The sequence below is a fragment of the Pseudopodoces humilis genome, chromosome 9 (assembly GCF_049639895.1).
Source record: "Pseudopodoces humilis isolate 2021_Gansu_Grassland_sample_001 chromosome 9, ASM4963989v1, whole genome shotgun sequence".
Classification (NCBI taxonomy): domain Eukaryota; kingdom Metazoa; phylum Chordata; class Aves; order Passeriformes; family Paridae; genus Pseudopodoces; species Pseudopodoces humilis.
The window spans coordinates 9461133-9475843 of NC_142208.1; the positions used below are offsets into that span (position 1 = coordinate 9461133).

Here is a 14711-nt window from a genome sequence, read left to right on the forward strand (position 1 = left end):
TTGTATATCAGTCTTGAATATTTTATTGACCAAATAACACTGCTTTAAACAAATATTAGTATGCTTAAAAGATGCAGTCTGCTAACAGTACATGTTGTAACTTAGCAAGACCTGTATAGTCCCAGACCTTATTGTGTCAACAAATACTGTTTATAGTAATTTTGTAAGGAGTGGGTAAATTCTGTCTTCAGTTACATTGACACACCTGCAAACAAAGTTTGACTACATAAGTTCAGGTAGGTGTTCCTCCATTTCTTAGCAAAAATTACTTAAAATATACAAAATGTTTTAAACACCCTCATTGAGCTCTAGTGCCAAGAAATATGTAGAAATGAAAGGATGACTTCATACAACAGTGTCTTTTACAAAAACAGCCATTTTGTACATCCCTCAGAAATGCAGGCATTTTAGAGATACAACTAAGTATACTAAACATAATTAAGAAGTTAGATGATAAATGGACAGACTTGGATTTAGATGCCATTACCAAGTACAGCATCAGGAATCACAACTTTATGCACTTTTGATTTTATTTTTCAGCCCTGATTTCTGTTTACAGTGTGCATAAGGAAAATAGGCAATTGAAAAGAATGCCCAGAGTGTATACAATATTTTGTCAGATAAAATTGCTGGTTTTCAGATTGTCTGTTCTGACCTTTAACCTTTGCACAAGACAGTGCTCCCTAAACTGTGCACTGTGATCCCTGGAGAGTTCAGTTGTTGGAACTGGAAGCAATAGAGGCATAAGCAGAGCACCATGCCAGCTGACAGGGTGGAAAAAGTGAATAGAGCAAAGTTCATTAGGAAAGGACATGGTGCAAAAGGCTTGACAAGTGTTGCATTAAGGGATTCTTAACAGAGATTCTTAAAGAGAGATTATTGCTCTGAAGAAAATGGTGATTTCAAAAGTATAGGCTTTGGCATTGTATCCCCCTCCTACCCCAATCATGCATCTTGAATTCAGCCCGTTTCTGTTGATTAAGAAAGGAAGGAATGTGTGAATAAGATTGCTGAAATCATTATTGAATACACAATGAAATGCTTTGTTCTCCCAGGCAAATCAGAGTTGTGGATGAGATTCAGTCTATATTCAGGCATAAATTCTGTGCTGTGTTCCTATGAAATGTACCCTTGAATAGCTGTTAAAACACAGTTCCTCCTCCTCTTAGGAAGATTACATCAAAGGAAAACACTAACAAATGTGTGTTGTACTAATAAGGACTGTCAGGCTGAGTCACAAGAATCTTCTCTGTAATAAAGACAAGAAGGGATTTTTTTTAACAAAGCTAAACTTTTGAACAAAACATTTTTCCTTTAAAAGTTTCCAGATTACAACTGTTCAGGAATAATAAATTAGTATGCATAAAGTATCATTAATAAATCTGCCTCTACTACAAAAGTATTTTCTAATCTTACTACTTTAGAAATCAGATTATTTTCATTAATGACAAAAATGTTACAGAAATTCTTCTGCTTTGACTTAGTTTTACTGTGCATACTGTTACTGAAAAAGAGTTGAGATTTAATTTTCTTTTAATTAGAAGATATAGATAAAAATATAGCCTTGAACTGAATGAAGGTGATGATTCTTCCAGTGCTTGTGGAATGAATGCTGCTTGCTACACTGAAGCCAGAAAACTCGCTGTTCTAGATTGTTTTATTCTCATGGTACATTAAAGAGGATGTTTTGGATTTTTAGGAGGTTTAATAAAAACCTATAGCCTTAATTAAAGATCTCATTTCAAAACAAAAGAATGATTTACATTGTTTAAATTATTTTAAGATCTAATCATATGTAGACAGGAAAATAATGCTGGGATCGAGGTTTAGTTTCATTTAAAGAAATCTTCATGTTGACTAATGCAAGCATTCCTATATGCATGTGTGGACATATATGTGGATTAAAACACTCAGAACTGAGATTCTGATATCCTTCAAATGGATGTGTTTCATACCTGCTTTATGTGAGCCTAAATTGTTATCATATAGTCCATTTACTGAATATAGCTTAAGAATAATGCACAAATCTGAGTGCACCTCAAGACCTGGGTTTTGTTATCTGTTAGGTGTTTGTGCTTTACGAAGTAACAACTCCACAATTCTGATAACACAGGAGATGTGGAAGCAGAAGAAAAGGGCACACTTTCCGAAAATCTGGCTTCACATAAAAAATAGGATTTCAGGAATAAAATTTTTATTTGTACATTATAAACAAAGACCAGGTATTATTCTTTCACAACAAAATATTCTTCTGCTGTCCCCTGCACATTCCTTGACAGATTTTCTTCCTGCAAATTTTTTCCCTGTACTGATTCCAAAGATACTGTAAATTTCCCTGTGATTAATGCATATGGAGAAGCCTGAGCAGAGTTCCTTTTCCTTACACAAACCTGTAAGCTGTGGGGTAAAAGGTGACAGAGTGGGCTGCGCTGCTCATGTGAGTGTGTTCAGCCCACTGCATCCTGCAAATACCAGACTTCCTGAGATTTATTGTGGATACACTATATAGATGACACTAATTGAAAGTTTCTGCTTTATTGCATGTGCACCACACGGCATCTACTTCTGGCCAAAAAGCCCTTGCAAGAAATCCAGAGTGCTAGTCAAGGATTCTGGTTCTAGCTGTGGCCTCAGGGCATACCTGAATCTAAACTGTGTGGTTATCAAATAATGGCAGGGCACAGTTTGCCTTTGAGATTGTATTCCCAGTGCCAGCTGCGGCAGCAAAAGGACAACAGGGCTGTTTCATGGATGGTGATTTTCTGCCATTTTTATTATGTAAAGCAGTTTCTGGAATGGGAGCTCTTCTGAGCTGCCATTCTTCTGTTACAGCATCCTGACACCAGTCTGAATTCAAACTTGAAAAGGTTTTAGCTCATTTGGCAAAATTTACTTATTCTCACATTGAAGGATTCCATGTTTTCCACATGTAACTTACTCAGCTTTGTGTTTGACATTCTAGAATAGATTTGGAACAGTCTGGTGGTAACACTATCAGACTTCTAGGACAGGAGACACATCCTGAGAGATTAAATTCTCAGAGACAAATAGAGAACACGTTATCCACCTTTTATAGACTTACATGGTTGATGGTTGTTGGAGACTTTGTTGACTTCCTAAGCAGTCACAGAAGCTGCTCTCTGTTTAAAAGTTCTCTAAAAAGAAAGTCAGTTATTAAAAAGTAAATATTAACGTTTGGGGTTAGTGTATATCCTTAGGCTCCATATTTGCCTATTTAGTATAACTTCAACCAGTTCTTGCTCCTATGCAATTCTCACAAAAAAAAAAAAAAAAAAAGCATAACAGAGGGCTGTTACTACTCCTCCCTAACTCTGGGTAAGAATCTTCATTCCCCCTCCAGCTTAGGGAAATTCACTGGCACAGAAAAATATAAATTGCATCTCTGTGTGCCAGCTTCAGAGAACCTGGCCACAAATACTTCAGTTGAGATGATTTTGTTCATTTCTTTAAAAGACAGTGAGAAAGATTGTGCTTTCTCTGATCTTGTAACTTAAAAAATATTAATAGAACAATCTTTAAGTCAAAAGATAGTTAAGTAAATGTTTATTTTAGACCTTCATTATTAAGTGCAACTACTTAAAAGTGAACAATTACTATCAAAGAGGGAACATGCAAAAGTAGTAAAATGAGATAAAAACGTAGGAGAGTGAAAATCCAAAGAAAAAAGTAGCTTTTAGCATAACAATTAACCACCCAATCAACCCTTCCTTCATTCCTTGCAGGGTAATTCATTGTAAGTGAATTAATGGTGAAACATTCAGTAATAGGCCTTGGTAAGGAAATAGGAGCAGTGTATCAGGATATCCTTTTTCCGCCCCAGAGTACCAATACTTTCAATTTTATATACAACGGAAGTAATTAATTGTAACACAAAAGAAGCACAGCTGTGTTTCCTGATGGTCACACATGCAATAGCTGCTATTCTTTAGCATTCTGAGTATGTACAATGGAAACTGTTCAACTGCTTGGAACATTTTATATTCTCAGGGATTTAATTTCCATTAGTAGCTTTTGAATCCATAGTGGATTTTTAATATGCTATTATCTTAGATCCAATCCTGCATCTCTAATCAGGTAATTTTTTGCTGATGTCAGTGAGAGTTTAAACTGTATTAGGTGTAGCTGCCAAATGAAGAGATTTGCAGACACAGGCCAATTTCTTATTGGAAGCAAAGGTAGTTATATACTGTTTTCCGGGATTTGCTTTTAGCTGTATGAGTTTAACTTGTTCAAGCTGCAGTTTCAGTTAATACCCAGGTATCTTACAGACTAAGAGAAAAGCTTCATTGCTATGCCTTTAACTGCATTATATATTTTCAGACATTTTAGGTGAAATACAAGGATATCCTTTCATTATTTTGTAGACCTATATTGGTTTCACTAGAATATGAAAAAAGAAGTGAATGAGACTATTTTGCTGCACTTGTTCTTATTTAACAGCAATTTATTCATGTTTAAAGATATGTTTAGACTGAGAAGAAAAAAGGAAGTGATTAAATTATTTCATTCATTTCTTTTGTATAGGTTTCAGATCTGTTTCATTTTAACAAGCTTGGAAGAACAGAGCATTTTCAGTCTCATAAATGTCCATCTTTGTAAATCTCTACAGTACCCACTCCTACAGCTGCCAGAAACACATCCACTTGAATCCATGCCTTGTGAGGACAAAGCTGTCATACACATCAGGACAGAAATTTTCTGTATTGATAAGAATTTGCCTTGTGTAACAGCAGCTTTTAAAAACATTTCCACTTTCAGCATTGCTCCAGTTTCAGGACAAAGCCTGAGCATCAGGCTTAACAGAGGAATTGTTAATACAGTGTGGGTTTGGATCTAAGGATTATTCAAACTTGTCAAAGAAACTAATACTTCTTGTATCAAAAGGTGGAGGAACACAAACATTTAGCTTCTCTCTGAGTATAATTCAAACTTCCTTGTAGATCATTTGGCACCACTGACTGATAATTCAGAACATAAATTTTAAAATCAGCACTACAATCTAAATACTTAATCTTCTCTGAGCAATTGAAGACTTCTGGGATTTTATGTGCATCCATCTAGGGGAAAACATATTACTAATTCTCCAAACAAACTGATGGGAGTGAGGCACCCTGGTGAAGCCTCTGCTGAGCCTACAAATATTTTCTTTTTCTGTGATGAGATTTTTAATGCTCTGGCTTTAAGAAAAACAAAGTAATTTGTATTTAAAAGGAGAGTTACTTCAGGGTTTATTACAACCTAGTGAGAAGACTGCAACAAGGGTTTTGTAAATGTGAATCCATAAAAACAAAACCATACAGCTCAACTAGGCACAGGAAGAAGAAACAGAAAAAGCAGCAGGAAGTTTGGTTCTTGACTGGGAAGATGTCTCCCAGAGCAAAGTGCTCCCATTGCTGCAGCCCTTTGTCACGGCAGGAGTGTCAGTTCCCCACAGCTCAGTTCAGCGAGGAATCGGCTCCCACCCTGCAGCTGCTGGGGACAGGTACAGCCATTGTGTTCTCCTTCCTCCACAGCCACCTGCACAAGGCTGAGGAAGAATCCCCTGCAGAACCCCAGGTAACCCCAAAACACACCAAGTGCTTGAGCTGTGGGAACACCTCTGTTTCCTTGTGCCCATGCTCTGCACATTGAGCTGTTATTCCTTGGATTATTGCCACAGTGCTCTCCAGTGCTGCCCTGGACTCAGTTCCACACCAGGCTGGTTGAACTCAAGGTTGGACATGGCTTGCCTCTTTACTACTGGTGATCCACTAGCAAAAACTCTTTAAAAACACCTTTCTTCATAGATTTGACTCTGCCTTATTAAATTAGTTTTGCTTACATTTAAAAAACTTAATAAAATCCACAACTTTTGCAAGTAACAAACAGCTGAATAAATTTATAATCAAAAGAATATGCTTTCAAGTAAAATAGTTCTGAAAACAAAACAAAGCCAAATTCATGTCGTATTAAGTGAAATAATTGTGTCCCTGGCTGAAGGGCAATATTCTTTTAATATGTAACATGGGATATTTATTTTTATAACAGTAACAGAGAAATACTCATCTAATTGCAAACAGTTCTCAAAAATATATTTGGACCCCAGATTTAAGACATCTGAATTCCAGAGACTGAAGGGAAGACAGATCTACAAAAATCAAGTCCTATCACATGGCTGACCTTCTCCCTATATATACCTCTTTGTTCTTTTGATATTCAAGTTTGTAGTTCCCTAGTGATTCCAAGAACTAATAAGAAATTCCTGGAGAGGAAATAACAATGAAAGCAGCTAAAGCAGCTGGAAGACTATACTTTTTTTTCTTTTTTCTTTTTTTTCTAATATAGCTCTCTTCATCATGACAGTCCGTTTTGAACTGCTTCTTCTGTATCTTATGTTAGACTTCCACATCTCATCTCAGCCAGATGGCAAATTAACTTACATTTATTTTCTGATTTTCATACTTCAGTGGTTTTTGAGTGTTGCTCAATTAACAAAATAAATACTTTGTGTTACTAAACCTGGTGTGTCTTGAGTTTTTACAAATTCCTAAAATCCTCGCCAGGTAAGATGTCTGCTCCTGCTAACTAGCTCACTGAAACCCTATGTCCTTCTAAGAGCCCATCAGCTAAAGTGTTCACTTTCTGATTTAAAAAGGTCTCTCTACCTATCCTGGGAGAGATACTGGAAATATAAGTATTGCACTGCTTTGAAAGACACCAGTATTTTCCATGGGATGTTTCATCAGACATCCATCACAATCTGAATACTTTCTAAGGTCTTAATCATTCATCATTTTAGATTAAGATCCAGTTTGGTGTCCTGCAGCCCAAATATTATTATAATGTAGTTTACTTTTGCAGACTTTATTTTGTGATTAAGACAAGGAGTTAACAGCGCTCAGTAATGCAGAGATGGGCATTACTTGCCATAGCAACACAAACTTCATCCTCAGCAACACTGTTCCTGACCTGATAGGGACATTCACTTGTGGGTATCTTCAATGCCCAAGTGCCTTGAAAAGTACTGGCTGACACAGCAATTTCTGCAATGTGCAAATTTTCACACCAGGAACTGGATGAAAAGAGTTGATCCATTTCACAAAAAGGGTTAAATACATTTCAAGGCAAGTGGCTGTTGCTAAATTCATGCATTCTGGCTTAGAATCAATATCTAACATCTGACGAGCACTGGACTGTATTGGCACACATTATTACTGAAGAGATGCTAGCACTAACAACTTTAGTTCTGCTTGGGAGCACACACACGCATGTTGCATTCTTATTCCATATTGAGTGTCTATTCTGCTGCTATGATTTGATAGTACAGAGAGTGGAAGAACAGCAGACTCAGATTTTCCTTTGAAATTATAAATATAAGCATAGGAGTTCTGTATTGCTTGGCATGGAAGCTGTGATTTTGTCTTTCTTGCAGGCTGGCTTTGTTTTGGACACTGACAGATTTTTCTGGATGATGGTGATCGGAAAAAATTTTCCAAAAGTCTATTAAGACAAGACCTGCAGTATCTGGCCACATACAATTATTAGGTGTGCCTTTACCTGCCTACATTTTAAAGGAGTCTATGAAGATGACAGGTGTGAAGTTATACTTCCTCTTTTGTTTTGCTGTGTAGGATAGTACAGAAGTGAAGCATTCATCTAACAATCTGTGGGTAAAACGTGTGTGAGCCAGAATGCAAAGGCAGTGTTCTCATCTTACATTCAGAGGTCACAACTCTGGAGTGGAGTACACAACATTTACAAGTCCTATCTGATATTAGCATGCAAAAATGGAGCTACACTGTGGGGAGGTCAACAAAATAAGCAAGCCCATGTCTCCCGCAATATATGCACATGTGGCTATTTGGCACCAATAAGGCAGATTATTTCCCAACTGGTTATTCTCTAGAAACAGTTTATCTGGGCAGGCATCTCCACACCAGCAATTACTGGCGTGTCCTGAAGGCCTAAAGAGTGTTTTGGTGCACAGCAAAGGGAAACTGAGTAGGTTTGTACAATCTTCACCGTGATCTTCATTTCCCACTGTAGCTGGCTTTGTGTGAAAAGTTCTTGATGCAGAGTAACCAGGTGACAGGACAGGTGAAAGGCGAGAGGACACCAGCAGCACAACTGCTGTCACATTGTTGAGTGAAGGATTAAAAACAGCAGCCCAGGTGGGAGCTGTGCCACCTGCCTGGCACAGAACACTTGTCACTGAAGCTCCTTCTGCACTGCTGCTGGGAGATCCCACTTGAACACAGACAGACAAATTATTACTTTTCCACTTTGTCCTAATGATAAGGACCTTTGAAACAAGAAACAATGCAAATTATGGCCTTCAGCATCCTTATCAGCAGAGCAGCTCACTGCAGAAGTTAGTATTCCAACCTAACTAACTGGGCATATTTATATAGATACAGGAAATGGAAAAAGCAAACAATGCTGTCCTTTGCAATAGAACCCTATCCCTCCTGCGGCAATGCAACGTCAGCCTTCTCAGAACTATTTTTCCACGAAGGCAAAAGGCCCATGCGAGTCTCTCGTTTCTCCCTACGTGCCTGCCACCGCTGACTGTTCGCTGCTCACACGCAGCCCCCCTGAACTCCCATCAAAAGTGCTACGGTAACCCTCCATCCCACCTCCTCCGTGAATCCTGGCAGCTTGTCCGCTTTCCATGGCACCAACCCCACCGGCATCTGGATGGGGCCTCCCGGCCCTGCAGCCAAATCTAGCCGCAGCTGTGCTTTTCCCGCTTCTCGACCCTCTTCAAGGCCAGCAGTGCCTCCATGACACCGGCTTGGCCACTTTTTCCCTCACACCTTCCTTCCCTTTCCTAGAGGAGCTTCTTCACGGGGAAAGCTCTGCTGGGCGGCGGGGCAGGACAACGCCGGGGCCCGGGCGCCCAGTGACAAGCTGGCCCAGGCTGCGGCCCGCGCTCCCGCCCGCGGAGGGGCTACCGGGGAGGAAAAGCAGGCCCGGCTGGTTCCTCCCGGCCAACTTTTCTTCCCGGGGAGCCCCGCCAGCCCTCCCGCCCACGGCACGTGCTGGTGGACGGGCGGGGGCGGCGGGCGCGCTCCCGCCTCCCCGCGGGCCCCCGCCGCGCGCGCGCGCCCGGCTGCAGTGATTGGAATCCGGCTCGCTCCCGCCCCGCCCCGCAGGGACGCGCCGGGAGCGCCTGCCGGGACACGGAGCCTGCGCCGAGCCGTCCCGCCCTCCCCGCCCGACACGCACCCGCCTTCGCCCCCGTCTCAGCGGAGCCGTCGGGGCCCCGGGAACGGCCCGCGGAGCGCGGCGGGGAGCGGGCCCCCTCCCCCTTCGCCTGCCGTCCCCGAGCGGAGGATGAGGAGCCCCCACCGCCGGTGAGTGCGGGCCGCGCCGCGGAGGCCTCGGCCGGGCGGCCGGGCGGGGAGAGCCGGGGCGCCCCGGGCAGCGCCGCGCCCGCAGCGCTCCCTCTGCTGCCGGGGGTGCGCGGGGCGCTCCCTCCGCCGCCAATGCCCCTTCCCCGCCGTCGGGCGGCCCGGCCTGGGCGGTGCCCGGCGGGGTCTGCGCCGGCCCCGGGCAGCGCCGTCGAAGGCGGACTCCCGTGCCGCTGGCGGCGGCCCTCCCACCCCGGTCTGGCTGCTCGGGGCCTGGGGAGCGCCCCCGGCCCGGCCGCCCTGCCCCGCCGCGGCGCTGGGGGCGCTGCCCGCCGCCGGGCCGGGCCGGGGGGGCGCCGCGGGGGCTGCGCGGGGCCCGCGGGTCCCTGCGTGGGCAGGGCCGGCGCGGCGCTCGCCGGCCCTGCTCTCCCTCCCTCCTGCCTCCCTTCCCGGTGTTGTAATCCCGGGCCCGGTGCCGAGCCGCCCCAGCCGGAGCGAGCGGCAGCGCCCGTCGTCGTGGGAAGGGTACGAGGAATAAGGTGCTTCGCCCTCCTTTTGTGCGAGCCTTGAACAAAGCTGGACGCCGGCTTTCCAAATCGGTTTTTGCAGTTCAACGATGTCAAACAAAAAAAGTCTGAAGAAATAATAACCCCAAATAACGTCCGTACTTTAGTCTTGAAAGATTGTGCTGTTGAGGACGGATTATGTACGCGGTTTTCATAGCTGATTACAAAATCTATTGAACAGCGTTCAAAAGCACATATGGGTTTTTACCACCTTTCAATCAACCATACTGATGTTGTTTTGGTAAAATTAAGAGTGAATTCAGCAGCAGGGAATGGTCGTAAGCTGTGGTACTTCCTTTCAGCAGTTGCCTGTTACTTTATGTCTAGTTGTATGACGATTTTTCCCAGTGTAAATTGATTGCTCTCCGAATTTGCATGTTTTGGTCTCTGCTTAGAGGTAATTATCTTTGAGTTCTTTTATCAAGTTAGCACGCTAGGGATTGTTCAGGCCTGTTACCTAAAGGGATGGAGAAGCTGCTTTTGTAGATAAGGATGACTCTCCAAATTGAAAGTCTTGTTTGATTTGCAGTAGAACCTAGTCCTGGAATAAAAAAGTTAACATAAGCACAATTTATAGTCAGATAATTTATCTACACAGTCTACAGCTAGAAATACTCCAGGTTGTAGGCATTTATAGCAGCCTGGATAAAACTTGCTGATGATGTATTTGTCGTTTGGTCTTGCACTTTTGTTCTTTTGTACCTTTTTCTTAGGTTATGCATCACATTTTCTTTGGGGTGTGTGCGTGGGCTGTGTATTTGATATGTATTTATATAGACAGGTACAACCTGATAGGCTCTGAGATCTGGTTTGAAATTTTATGAAGGGTCTTCTTCATGCACCTGCAAGATTGAGCTGCCAGTCCTTAGTATGTCCTGCTGGCTGATCTCTTCCAGCGACAGAGAGTTTATGTGGCTGGATCTGAATTATTTCCTTCCCTTAATTGTGAAGTAATTTAGTTTTGAAATGGACCTCTGGATGTTATCTGTTTGAGCCTTTGTTCAAGTCAGAGCAGAAAGCTCTCTGTGAACTGCAAGCCTGAAATAGCGTGTTACTTGGAATTCACTGATTAAAGACATGTTTATTAAAACAGTATGTAGTTAGAGCACCGACTTTCTTAAAGCCAGTGTGTGGGACCCCAAATCCTAATGTTTTGGACACTGCTCTGCAATATCCTCACAGTGAAAATTGTTATGCACATTAAAAATACTGAATATGGTGGAGTATGTAAATGATATGTGAGCTTTTGCTGGATACCAGGTCTGACATACAGAGCTGAAGTAGCTTCTTTGGTAAATTGCTGGAAACCACAGATGAATGGAGACCAATCAATATCTATCAGAGAAACTGTTACAAATGTTTGTTTGTCCTTGCTTATTTCAAGCATCAGTTGTCAGAAAATTCATCCTATCTGGATGCCTGGGAAAGCCTCAGGTATTTCTTGGTTCCTTAGTAAAAAGAGAGCATATTCTCAGTGCCTGGGATTTCTTCATTTATCTTACTGTCATCTGTAAATAAATGGCAGAAGGAACTTGGTAATTTAAAAGTATATCTTGTCAGAGTCATATGTGAGTACAGAAGGAGTACTTGAAGCCTTGTTTCCTTTGCTAGCATTCTGAAAATGCAAGACTTGGAGGCAGGCACAGAATGTGCCTGACAAAAAGTTTTTCCTTTCACTGCTGCTTTATTGGTTCCACTTTTCCCTTTCTTGGACAAGATCTGCAGAACCCTCTGCAGTTGTCCCACCACAGTCGGGCTGATGGGCCTCAGTTGAAGCGGTCTCTTTTGTGCCTTCCAGGATTGTTAGTGCTTTAAGGCAAAATGTGATTGCTTTCTGCCTTGTTTTCTTGAAATCTGTTAAAGGTTGATGTGAAAGCTGTTGAGGGTTCACTACTCTCTGGCACAAAAGTAACTAGACAGAGTAGTTACTCTCTAAAATGTTTCAAACTGACAGTGAATGTAAAAACTTGCCCTGCTACATTGTGTCCTTGTAGAATAACACGGAGACTACACTAGGTGATCCTTGGAACTGGGTAAAAGGTTGAAACAGTCACCTCATTTAAATTCTTTTGTGCAGAAAATGTAGTTTTAGCAATCTCAGTGCTCTTATTGAGAAGATCTATGGAATAGCTGTTTTGTGAGGGATTTAGTCCAGAACCATCTGTGTAGTACATTGTATTTGGGGTGTGTAAAGCCCAAGAGGTTTAACTTGATAAAACAAATAGCTGGCCCACCACTGACCAGCAAAGCAAGGGACAAGCTGCCAACTTGCCAGGATGGACTTTGTTGAGAACTGGCTTCTCGGGACTTTGCTGGGTATATTTACAGAGCATATTAGGTGTATTTCGTGTCTGTTTGCCTCCAAAGTAAAACAAAGCAATTATGCCACTAGTCTACAATATGTATTTTGAAATTCATTGTAACAGGTTGGACACTGAAGCATTTTAGGTTCATATATTTGAGAAGAGCAAGAATTTCATTCATCTTGTGGTAGTGCAAAACCCTTGCTTGGGTTTCTGGTTATGACTCCATTGTTTCAGCTGTACACAAATGGTGTGAGAAATAGAGGCATTCTGTTTCAGATATATGATCCAGAGGGGTTTTTCTTGCCATTTTTCTAAAGGGTGTCCTGTAGCTGCCAGCCCATTTCACTGGAATTCTATGTGTTATGGTTAGGTTTAGTACTGTTTAATGACAGTCAGCATTAGGGTAGGAAAATAAACTCTGGTTCATGATTGTGATAATATTCATAGGTTGTATAAGCAGGAGGAAAGGAAAAGCCACAGCAAAGCCTTATTGAAGGTCAGGTGTGTCAACAGCTCTGAGTTTCTGCGTGACACCTGAGTCAGGTGTCTCTGAGTGACACCTGTAGTTACAGTGAAAGTGATTGCCCTGATGGAGCTGTCCCTGCCATCACCGCCCTGTCACTGGTGAGATGACTCTTCACGGGGAGGGGAAAGTGCTCTGAGTATCGTGATGGTGTGAACTTTGAATGTTTTAAAAGATTTTGATTAGACAAAAATCTGTGTAGTAGCAGTTTACAGGATGTGTTCCTGCAACATGCAGTTAAATGCTGTCATGCTCATTTTTTCCTCAAAATAGGATTCCCCAAAATACAGAGGAAAATGTAGTGCATTTAAATGTAATTCAGTTGTCATTAATTGTTTTGTATTAAAAGGGAAAAAAAAATCAGTATTATTAATTCAGCTCTGCAGTATTGTAGCTTAATTTGCATCATATATTATAACAGCAGCAATGCTTTTTACAAAAATTTGATCTCACATAAATTTTTGTAGTGTGGTTTCAGTCAACTTTATTAATTTAAAATGTGGAAGCAACTAGCAATTCTTTTTGTCTGTATTCCCTCACTTCACCATCTTAAAGAGAAAACTGTCAGTCTTGCCATGCTTTTGTTGATAAACACACGCAGATGTAGCAGGGATAAGTTAGAGAAATATCTAAGTCTCACAAGATAGATATCAGGAAATAATCTGGTTTGTGGAAGCGATTTCCTTTTCACTGTTGCAGCTGTTGAAATGATTTAAATTTGCTTTTCTTGTTAAAAAAAAATCCCACCTTGAACCGTTTGTAGGCCTTTATACTTCCTCTGTGAGAGCCTGATCCCAAATTTGGCTGGAAATTGATGGACAGAGCTCAAATGACTTTGAAGGACTGAAGTCATCAAAGATTTCAGAGAATCAGTACTCTGCTCATGAGATTTGTGCAAATGAGCACATTGTGTGCTCAGAATCAGAACGTTTGGGATATGGAAGTGGTGAATAAGCTCAGATAAAATTTTCTGATTTAATCATTCTTTTACAACCCTGTATTCAGTTGGAAATTCACAGTGCTGTGTTCAGGGAGAGGAACTGTTCCATGTGTTTTTGCAGGGGTGCAGGGGGCTTGAAAAGGAAGCATAAACAGAAGGGTTGGGAGGAATTGTTCAGCAGGAATAATGGATACTGAAAATATGAAAAATGTATAATCTACTTGTCCCTTTATATTTGGGAATGAAAGAACTTGGGGAGTAGTATGAGAACAAGAGGGATTTATCAGAAGAAAACAATGAACTTTGGTGACTGGAAATGTGAGTGAGGGGACCACAAAGCTGGGTAAAATGTGCTCTTCCTGGCTGCATGTTCTTCTTGATGAAAGAGAAAATGATCTTTAACAGAATGCCTTGGAGAAGATTTTAGAAACCCTCCTGTTTCCCTCTCAGTGTTGTGTGAGGAGCAGGCCTTGCAGTTGTCAGGTTTGGACAACTGAGAGTTAATTACAGCACAAGATTGGGACAGGGCACAGGGATGAACTGCCAGCTAATGAGGTGCAGCCATTCTCCTCACTCGGTGTTTCGGGCACTGACTCTATCTGAATCTATCTTCTCTTCAGGTTATGGCAAGGATTTTAGCAGTAATGAAAATTTCAGTAGTGGTACCAAGTATTAAGCAGAAATGTCCCGGATGATGGAAGAAATGTGAAGTTTCACTTTAAAGAGTTTTTTAGTCTTTAAAAAGAGTCTTTAAAGACTTTTCTAAGAGTCCTCTCTTAGAGACAAAGCAAACAATAAATCCCACTGAATAAAAATGTGTGATTTCTGTTCTAAAGTAGAGATGTATTTTTATAATTTTATCTTCCACATTTACTAGTTCATAATTTTATCTTTTCTTTTCTTGTGAAAATACTCTATAGAAAGTTTCCTGTAGAATATTCTGATGTGTATGCCATTCATTAGGATCAAAGATTGTGCCCTTCCCAACCCAGGCAAATTATTATTCTCAGCCTAAAACTAAAT

The 14711-nt window shown here is 41.6% G+C and overlaps 1 protein-coding gene across 1 annotated transcript in view; it reads left to right on the forward strand.

Annotated features, from left to right (window-relative positions):
• The first annotated feature begins 9215 nt into the window (after positions 1-9215).
• Positions 9216-14711, forward strand: part of BMPR1A (bone morphogenetic protein receptor type 1A) — a 74601-nt gene continuing 69105 nt past the window's right edge. Inside the window, exon 1 of the mRNA XM_014250478.2 lies at positions 9216-9356. The gene's annotated coding sequence lies outside the window, so the exon portion shown is untranslated. The remainder of the gene's footprint in view (positions 9357-14711) is intronic.